The sequence below is a fragment of the Lasioglossum baleicum genome, unplaced genomic scaffold (genome assembly GCF_051020765.1).
Source record: "Lasioglossum baleicum unplaced genomic scaffold, iyLasBale1 scaffold0166, whole genome shotgun sequence".
Lineage (NCBI taxonomy): Eukaryota > Metazoa > Arthropoda > Insecta > Hymenoptera > Halictidae > Lasioglossum > Lasioglossum baleicum.
Genome location: NW_027469226.1, coordinates 143,655 through 154,195, shown reverse-complemented (window position 1 = coordinate 154,195; position 10,541 = coordinate 143,655).

Genomic DNA, 10,541 nt, shown 5'->3' with positions numbered 1-10,541 from the left:
CGAGAGGATGCATCCCGCAGGCTAGTCGAGTGAAAACACGTGCGAGAGGATGCATCCCGCAGGCTAGTCGAGTGAAAACACGTGCGAGAGGATGCATCCCTCTGGCTAGTCGAGTAAAAACACGTGCGAGAGGATGCATCCCGCATTCTAGTCGAGTAAAAACACGTGCGAGAGGATGCTCCCCGCAGGCTAGTCGAGTAAAAACACGTGCGAGAGGATGCATCCCGGAGGCTAGTCGAGTAAAAACACGTGCGGGAGGATGCATCCCGCAGGCTAGACGAGTAAAAACACGTGCGAGAGGATGCATCCCGCAGGCTAGTCGAGTAAAAACACGTGCGAGAGGATGCATCCCTCAGGCTAGTCGAGTAAAAACACGTGCGAGAGGATGCTTCCCGCAGGCTAGTCGAGTAAAAACACGTGCGAGAGGATGCTCCCCGCAGGCTAGTCGAGTAAAAACACGTGCGAGAGGATGCATCCCGCAGGCTAGTCGAGTAAAAACACGTGCGGGAGGATGCATCCCGCAGGCTAGACGAGTAAAAACACGTGCGAGAGGATGTATCCCGCTGGCTAGTCGAGTAAAAACACGTGCGAGAGGATGCATCCCGGAGGCTAGTCGAATAAAAACACGTGCGGGAGGATGCATCCCGCAGGCTAGACGAGTAAAAACACGTGCGAGAGGATGTATCCCGCAGGCTAGTCGAGTAAAAACACGTGCGAGAGGATGCATCCCTCAGGCTAGTCGAGTAAAAACACGTGCGAGAGGATGCTTCCCGCAGGCTAGTCGAGTAAAAACACGTGCGAGAGGATGCACCCCGCAGGCTAGTCGAGTAAAAACACGTGCGAGAGGATGCACCCCGCAGGCTAGTCGAGTAAAAACACGTGCGAGAGGATGCTTCCCGCAGGCTAGTCGAGTAAAAACACGTGCGAGAGGATGCACCCCGCAGGCTAGTCCAGTTAAAACACGTGCGAGAGGATGCATCCCGCAGGCTAGTCGAGTAAAAACACGTGCGAGAGGATGCATCCCTCAGGCTAGTCGAGTAAAAACACGTGCGAGAGGATGCTTCCCGCAGGCTAGTCGAGTAAAAACACGTGCGAGAGGATGCTCCCCGCAGGCTAGTCGAGTAAAAACACGTGCGTGAGGATGCATCCCGCAGGCTAGTCGAGTAAAAACACGTGCGGGAGGATGCATCCCGCAGGCTAGACGAGTAAAAACACGTGCGAGAGGATGTATCCCGCAGGCTAGTCGAGTAAAAACACGTGCGAGAGGATGCATCCCGGAGGCTAGTCGAATAAAAACACGTGCGGGAGGATGCATCCCGCAGGCTAGACGAGTAAAAACACGTGCGAGAGGATGTATCCCGCAGGCTAGTCGAGTAAAAACACGTGCGAGAGGATGCATCCCTCAGGCTAGTCGAGTAAAAACACGTGCGAGAGGATGCTTCCCGCAGGCTAGTCGAGTAAAAACACGTGCGAGAGGATGCACCCCGCAGGCTAGTCGAGTAAAAACACGTGCGAGAGGATGCACCCCGCAGGCTAGTCGAGTAAAAACACGTGCGAGAGGATGCTTCCCGCAGGCTAGTCGAGTAAAAACACGTGCGAGAGGATGCATCCCGCAGGCTAGTCCAGTTAAAACACGTGCGAGAGGATGCATCCCGCAGGCTAGTCGAGTAAAAACACGTGCGAGAGGATGTATCCCGCAGGCTAGTCCAGTAAAAACACGTGCGAGAGGATGCATCCCGCAGGCTAGTCGAGTAAAAACACGTGCGAGAGGATGCATCCCGCAGGCTAGTCGAGTAAAAACACGTGCGGGAGGATGCATCCCGCAGGCTAGTCGAGTAAAAACACGTGCGGGAGGATGCATCCCGCAGGCTAGTCGAGTAAAAACACGTGCGAGAGGATGCTCCCCGCAGGCTAGTCGAGAAAAAACACGTGCGAGAGGATGCATCCCGCAGGCTAGTCGAGTAAAAACACGTGCGAGAGGATGCATCCCTCAGGCTAGTCGAGTAAAAACACGTGCGAGAGGATGCTTCCCGCAGGCTAGTCGAGTAAAAACACGTGCGAGAGGATGCTCCCCGCAGGCTAGTCGAGTAAAAACACGTGCGTGAGGATGCATCCCGCAGGCTAGTCGAGTAAAAACACGTGCGGGAGGATGCATCCCGCAGGCTAGACGAGTAAAAACACGTGCGAGAGGATGTATCCCGCAGGCTAGTCGAGTAAAAACACGTGCGAGAGGGTGCTTCCCGCAGGCTAGTCGAGTAAAAACACGTGCGGGAGGATGCACCCCGCAGGCTAGTCGAGTGAAAACACGTGCGAGAGGAGGCATCCCGCAGGCTAGTCGAGTGAAAACACGTGCGAGAGGATGCAATCCGCAGGCTAGTCGAGTGAAAACACGTGCGAGAGGATGCATCCCGCAGGCTAGTCGAGTAAAAACACGTGCGAGAGGATGCATCCCGCAGGCTAGTCGAGTAAAAATACGTGCGGGAGGATGCTTCCCGCAGGCTAGTCGAGTAAAAACACGTGCGAGAGGATGCATCCCGCAGGCTAGTCGAGTAAAAATACGTGCGAGAGGATGCATCCCGCAGGCTAGTCGAGTAAAAATACGTGCGAGAGGATGCATCCCGCAGGCTAGTCGAGTAAAAACACGTGCGAGAGGATGCATCACGCAGGCTAGTCGAGTAAAAACACGTGCGAGAGGATGCATCCCGCAGGATAGTCGAGTAAAAACACGTGCGGGAGGATGCACCCCGCAGGCTAGTCGAGTGAAAACACGTGCGGGAGGATGCATCCCGCAGACTAGTCGAGTGAAAACACGTGCGAGAGGATGCACGCCGCAGACTAGTCGAGTAAAAACACGTGCGAGAGGATGCACCCCGCAGGCTAGTCGAGTGAAAACACGTGCGGGAGGATGCATCCCGCAGACTAGTCGAGTGAAAACACGTGCGAGAGGATGCACCCCGCAGGCTAGTCGAGTGAAAACACGTGCGAGGAGGCATCCCGCAGGCTAGTCGAGTGAAAACACGTGCGAGAGGATGCATCCCGCAGGCTAGTCGAGTAAAAACACGTGCGAGAGGATGCATCCCGCATTCTAGTCGAGTAAAAACACGTGCGAGAGGATGCATCCCGCAGGCTAGTCGAGTAAAAACACGTGCGGGAGGATGCATCCCGCAGGCTAGACGAGTAAAAACACGTGCGAGAGGATGTATCCCGCAGGTTAGACGAGTAAAAACACGTGCGAGAGGATGTATCCCGCAGGCTAGTCGAGTAAAAACACGTGCGAGAGGATGCATCCCTCAGGCTAGTCGAGTAAAAACACGTGCGAGAGGATGCTTCCCGCAGGCTAGTCGAGTAAAAACACGTGCGAGAGGATGCTTCCCGCAGGCTAGTCGAGTAAAAACACGTGCGAGAGGATGCACCCCGCAGGCTAGTCGAGTAAAAACACGTGCGAGAGGATGCACCCCGCAGGCTAGTCGAGTAAAAACACGTGCGAGAGGATGCTTCCCGCAGGCTAGTCGAGTAAAAACACGTGCGAGAGGATGCATCCCGCAGGCTAGTCCGGTTAAAACACGTGCGAGAGGATGCATCCCGCAGGCTAGTCGAGTAAAAACACGTGCGAGAGGATGCATCCCGCAGGCTAGTCCAGTAAAAACACGTGCGAGAGGATGCATCCCGCAGGCTAGTCGAGTGAAAACACGTGCGAGAGGATGCATCCCGCAGGCTAGTCGAGTAAAAATACGTGCGGGAGGATGCTTCCCGCAGGCTAGTCGAGTAAAAACACGTGCGGGAGGATGCATCCCGCAGGCTAGTCGAGTAAAAACACGTGCGGGAGGATGCATCCCGCAGGCTAGTCGAGTAAAAACACGTGCGAGAGGATGCTCCCCGCAGGCTAGTCGAGAAAAAACACGTGCGAGAGGATGCATCCCGCAGGCTAGTCGAGTAAAAACACGTGCGAGAGGATGCATCCCGCAGGCTAGTCGAGTAAAAACACGTGCGAGAGGGTGCTTCCCGCAGGCTAGTCGAGTAAAAACACGTGCGGGAGGATGCACCCCGCAGGCTAGTCGAGTGAAAACACGTGCGAGAGGATGCTTCCCGCAGGCTAGTCGAGTAAAAATACGTGCGGGAGGATGCTTCCCGCAGGCTAGTCGAGTAAAAACACGTGCGAGAGGATGCACCCCGCAGGCTAGTCGAGTGAAAACACGTGCGAGGAGGCATCCCGCAGGCTAGTCGAGTGAAAACACGTGCGAGAGGATGCATCCCGCAGGCTAGTCGGTTAAAAACACGTGCGAGAGGATGCATCCCGCAGGCTAGTCGAGTGAAAACACGTGCGAGAGGATGCATCCCGCAGGCTAGTCGAGTGAAAACACGTGCGAGAGGATGCATCCCTCTGGCTAGTCGAGTAAAAACACGTGCGAGAGGATGCATCCCGCATTCTAGTCGAGTAAAAACACGTGCGAGAGGATGCTCCCCGCAGGCTAGTCGAGTAAAAACACGTGCGAGAGGATGCATCCCGGAGGCTAGTCGAGTAAAAACACGTGCGGGAGGATGCATCCCGCAGGCTAGACGAGTAAAAACACGTGCGAGAGGATGCATCCCGCAGGCTAGTCGAGTAAAAACACGTGCGAGAGGATGCATCCCTCAGGCTAGTCGAGTAAAAACACGTGCGAGAGGATGCTTCCCGCAGGCTAGTCGAGTAAAAACACGTGCGAGAGGATGCTCCCCGCAGGCTAGTCGAGTAAAAACACGTGCGAGAGGATGCATCCCGCAGGCTAGTCGAGTAAAAACACGTGCGGGAGGATGCATCCCGCAGGCTAGACGAGTAAAAACACGTGCGAGAGGATGTATCCCGCTGGCTAGTCGAGTAAAAACACGTGCGAGAGGATGCATCCCGGAGGCTAGTCGAATAAAAACACGTGCGGGAGGATGCATCCCGCAGGCTAGACGAGTAAAAACACGTGCGAGAGGATGTATCCCGCAGGCTAGTCGAGTAAAAACACGTGCGAGAGGATGCATCCCTCAGGCTAGTCGAGTAAAAACACGTGCGAGAGGATGCTTCCCGCAGGCTAGTCGAGTAAAAACACGTGCGAGAGGATGCACCCCGCAGGCTAGTCGAGTAAAAACACGTGCGAGAGGATGCACCCCGCAGGCTAGTCGAGTAAAAACACGTGCGAGAGGATGCTTCCCGCAGGCTAGTCGAGTAAAAACACGTGCGAGAGGATGCACCCCGCAGGCTAGTCCAGTTAAAACACGTGCGAGAGGATGCATCCCGCAGGCTAGTCGAGTAAAAACACGTGCGAGAGGATGTATCCCGCAGGCTAGTCCAGTAAAAACACGTGCGAGAGGATGCATCCCGCAGGCTAGTCGAGTAAAAACACGTGCGAGAGGATGCATCCCGCAGGCTAGTCGAGTAAAAACACGTGCGGGAGGATGCATCCCGCAGGCTAGTCGAGTAAAAACACGTGCGGGAGGATGCATCCCGCAGGCTAGTCGAGTAAAAACACGTGCGAGAGGATGCTCCCCGCAGGCTAGTCGAGAAAAAACACGTGCGAGAGGAGGCATCCCGCAGGCTAGTCCGGTTAAAACACGTGCGAGAGGATGCATCCCGCAGGCTAGTCGAGTAAAAACACGTGCGAGAGGATGCATCCCGCAGGCTAGTCGAGTAAAAACACGTGCGAGAGGATGCTCCCCGCAGGCTAGTCGAGAAAAAACACGTGCGAGAGGATGCATCCCGCAGGCTAGTCGAGTAAAAACACGTGCGAGAGGATGCATCCCGCAGGCTAGTCGAGTAAAAACACGTGCGAGAGGGTGCTTCCCGCAGGCTAGTCGAGTAAAAACACGTGCGGGAGGATGCACCCCGCAGGCTAGTCGAGTGAAAACACGTGCGAGAGGATGCTTCCCGCAGGCTAGTCGAGTAAAAATACGTGCGGGAGGATGCTTCCCGCAGGCTAGTCGAGTAAAAACACGTGCGAGAGGATGCACCCCGCAGGCTAGTCGAGTGAAAACACGTGCGAGGAGGCATCCCGCAGGCTAGTCGAGTGAAAACACGTGCGAGAGGATGCATCCCGCAGGCTAGTCGGTTAAAAACACGTGCGAGAGGATGCATCCCGCAGGCTAGTCGAGTGAAAACACGTGCGAGAGGATGCATCCCGCAGGCTAGTCGAGTGAAAACACGTGCGAGAGGATGCATCCCTCTGGCTAGTCGAGTAAAAACACGTGCGAGAGGATGCATCCCGCATTCTAGTCGAGTAAAAACACGTGCGAGAGGATGCTCCCCGCAGGCTAGTCGAGTAAAAACACGTGCGAGAGGATGCATCCCGGAGGCTAGTCGAGTAAAAACACGTGCGGGAGGATGCATCCCGCAGGCTAGACGAGTAAAAACACGTGCGAGAGGATGCATCCCGCAGGCTAGTCGAGTAAAAACACGTGCGAGAGGATGCATCCCTCAGGCTAGTCGAGTAAAAACACGTGCGAGAGGATGCTTCCCGCAGGCTAGTCGAGTAAAAACACGTGCGAGAGGATGCTCCCCGCAGGCTAGTCGAGTAAAAACACGTGCGTGAGGATGCATCCCGCAGGCTAGTCGAGTAAAAACACGTGCGGGAGGATGCATCCCGCAGGCTAGACGAGTAAAAACACGTGCGAGAGGATGTATCCCGCAGGCTAGTCGAGTAAAAACACGTGCGAGAGGATGCATCCCGGAGGCTAGTCGAATAAAAACACGTGCGGGAGGATGCATCCCGCAGGCTAGACGAGTAAAAACACGTGCGAGAGGATGTATCCCGCAGGCTAGTCGAGTAAAAACACGTGCGAGAGGATGCATCCCTCAGGCTAGTCGAGTAAAAACACGTGCGAGAGGATGCTTCCCGCAGGCTAGTCGAGTAAAAACACGTGCGAGAGGATGCACCCCGCAGGCTAGTCGAGTAAAAACACGTGCGAGAGGATGCACCCCGCAGGCTAGTCGAGTAAAAACACGTGCGAGAGGATGCTTCCCGCAGGCTAGTCGAGTAAAAACACGTGCGAGAGGATGCATCCCGCAGGCTAGTCCAGTTAAAACACGTGCGAGAGGATGCATCCCGCAGGCTAGTCGAGTAAAAACACGTGCGAGAGGATGTATCCCGCAGGCTAGTCCAGTAAAAACACGTGCGAGAGGATGCATCCCGCAGGCTAGTCGAGTAAAAACACGTGCGAGAGGATGCATCCCGCAGGCTAGTCGAGTAAAAACACGTGCGGGAGGATGCATCCCGCAGGCTAGTCGAGTAAAAACACGTGCGGGAGGATGCATCCCGCAGGCTAGTCGAGTAAAAACACGTGCGAGAGGATGCTCCCCGCAGGCTAGTCGAGAAAAAACACGTGCGAGAGGATGCATCCCGCAGGCTAGTCGAGTAAAAACACGTGCGAGAGGATGCATCCCTCAGGCTAGTCGAGTAAAAACACGTGCGAGAGGATGCTTCCCGCAGGCTAGTCGAGTAAAAACACGTGCGAGAGGATGCTCCCCGCAGGCTAGTCGAGTAAAAACACGTGCGTGAGGATGCATCCCGCAGGCTAGTCGAGTAAAAACACGTGCGGGAGGATGCATCCCGCAGGCTAGACGAGTAAAAACACGTGCGAGAGGATGTATCCCGCAGGCTAGTCGAGTAAAAACACGTGCGGGAGGATGCATCCCGGAGGCTAGTCGAATAAAAACACGTGCGGGAGGATGCATCCCGCAGGCTAGACGAGTAAAAACACGTGCGAGAGGATGTATCCCGCAGGCTAGTCGAGTAAAAACACGTGCGAGAGGATGCATCCCTCAGGCTAGTCGAGTAAAAACACGTGCGAGAGGATGCTTCCCGCAGGCTAGTCGAGTAAAAACACGTGCGAGAGGATGCACCCCGCAGGCTAGTCGAGTAAAAACACGTGCGAGAGGATGCACCCCGCAGGCTAGTCGAGTAAAAACACGTGCGAGAGGATGCTTCCCGCAGGCTAGTCGAGTAAAAACACGTGCGAGAGGATGCATCCCGCAGGCTAGTCCAGTTAAAACACGTGCGAGAGGATGCATCCCGCAGGCTAGTCGAGTAAAAACACGTGCGAGAGGATGTATCCCGCAGGCTAGTCCAGTAAAAACACGTGCGAGAGGATGCATCCCGCAGGCTAGTCGAGTAAAAACACGTGCGAGAGGATGCATCCCGCAGGCTAGTCGAGTAAAAACACGTGCGGGAGGATGCATCCCGCAGGCTAGTCGAGTAAAAACACGTGCGGGAGGATGCATCCCGCAGGCTAGTCGAGTAAAAACACGTGCGAGAGGATGCTCCCCGCAGGCTAGTCGAGAAAAAACACGTGCGAGAGGAGGCATCCCGCAGGCTAGTCGAGTAAAAACACGTGCGGGAGGATGCATCCCGCAGACTAGTCGAGTAAAAACACGTGCGAGAGGATGCACCCCGCAGGCTAGTCGAGTGAAAACACGTGCGGGAGGATGCATCCCGCAGACTAGTCGAGTGAAAACACGTGCGAGAGGATGCACCCCGCAGGCTAGTCGAGTGAAAACACGTGCGAGGAGGCATCCCGCAGGCTAGTCGAGTGAAAACACGTGCGAGAGGATGCATCCCGCAGGCTAGTCGGTTAAAAACACGTGCGAGAGGATGCATCCCGCAGGCTAGTCGAGTGAAAACACGTGCGAGAGGATGCATCCCGCAGGCTAGTCGAGTGAAAACACGTGCGAGAGGATGCATCCCTCTGGCTAGTCGAGTAAAAACACGTGCGAGAGGATGCATCCTGCATTCTAGTCGAGTAAAAACACGTGCGAGAGGATGCTCCCCGCAGGCTAGTCGAGTAAAAACACGTGCGAGAGGATGCATCCCGGAGGCTAGTCGAGTAAAAACACGTGCGGGAGGATGCATCCCGCAGGCTAGACGAGTAAAAACACGTGCGAGAGGATGCATCCCGCAGGCTAGTCGAGTAAAAACACGTGCGAGAGGATGCATCCCTCAGGCTAGTGGAGTAAAAACACGTGCGAGAGGATGCTTCCCGCAGGCTAGTCGAGTAAAAACACGTGCGAGAGGATGCTCCCCGCAGGCTAGTCGAGTAAAAACACGTGCGAGAGGATGCATCCCGCAGGCTAGTCGAGTAAAAACACGTGCGGGAGGATGCATCCCGCAGGCTAGACGAGTAAAAACACGTGCGAGAGGATGTATCCCGCAGGCTAGTCGAGTAAAAACACGTGCGAGAGGATGCATCCCGGAGGCTAGTCGAATAAAAACACGTGCGGGAGGATGCATCCCGCAGGCTAGACGAGTAAAAACACGTGCGAGAGGATGTATCCCGCAGGCTAGTCGAGTAAAAACACGTGCGAGAGGATGCATCCCTCAGGCTAGTCGAGTAAAAACACGTGCGGGAGGATGCATCCCGCAGGCTAGTCGAGTAAAAACACGTGCGGGAGGATGCATCCCGCAGGCTAGTCGAGTAAAAACACGTGCGGGAGGATGCATCCCGCAGGCTAGTCGAGTAAAAACACGTGCGAGAGGATGCTCCCCGCAGGCTAGTCGAGTAAAAACACGTGCGAGAGGATGCATCCCGCAGGCTAGTCGAGTAAAAACACGTGCGAGAGGATGCATCCCGCAGGCTAGTCGAGTAAAAACACGTGCGAGAGGATGCATCCCGCAGGCTAGTCGAGTAAAAACACGTGCGAGAGGATGCTTCCCGCAGGCTAGTCGAGTAAAAACACGTGCGGGAGGATGCACCCCGCAGGCTAGTCGAGTGAAAACACGTGCGAGAGGATGCACCCCGCAGGCTAGTCGAGTAAAAACACGTGCGAGAGGATGCTTCCCGCAGGCTAGTCGAGTAAAAACACGTGCGAGAGGATGCATCCCGCAGGCTAGTCCAGTTAAAACACGTGCGAGAGGATGCATCCCGCAGGCTAGTCGAGTAAAAACACGTGCGAGAGGATGTATCCCGCAGGCTAGTCCAGTAAAAACACGTGCGAGAGGATGCATCCCGCAGGCTAGTCGAGTAAAAACACGTGCGAGAGGATGCATCCCGCAGGCTAGTCGAGTAAAAACACGTGCGGGAGGATGCATCCCGCAGGCTAGTCGAGTAAAAACACGTGCGGGAGGATGCATCCCGCAGGCTAGTCGAGTAAAAACACGTGCGAGAGGATGCTCCCCGCAGGCTAGTCGAGAAAAAACACGTGCGAGAGGAGGCATCCCGCAGGCTAGTCGAGTAAAAACACGTGCGGGAGGATGCATCCCGCAGACTAGTCGAGTAAAAACACGTGCGAGAGGATGCACCCCGCAGGCTAGTCGAGTGAAAACACGTGCGGGAGGATGCATCCCGCAGACTAGTCGAGTGAAAACACGTGCGAGAGGATGCACCCCGCAGGCTAGTCGAGTGAAAACACGTGCGAGGAGGCATCCCGCAGGCTAGTCGAGTGAAAACACGTGCGAGAGGATGCATCCCGCAGGCTAGTCGGTTAAAAACACGTGCGAGAGGATGCATCCCGCAGGCTAGTCGAGTGAAAACACGTGCGAGAGGATGCATCCCGCAGGCTAGTCGAGTGAAAACACGTGCGAGAGGAT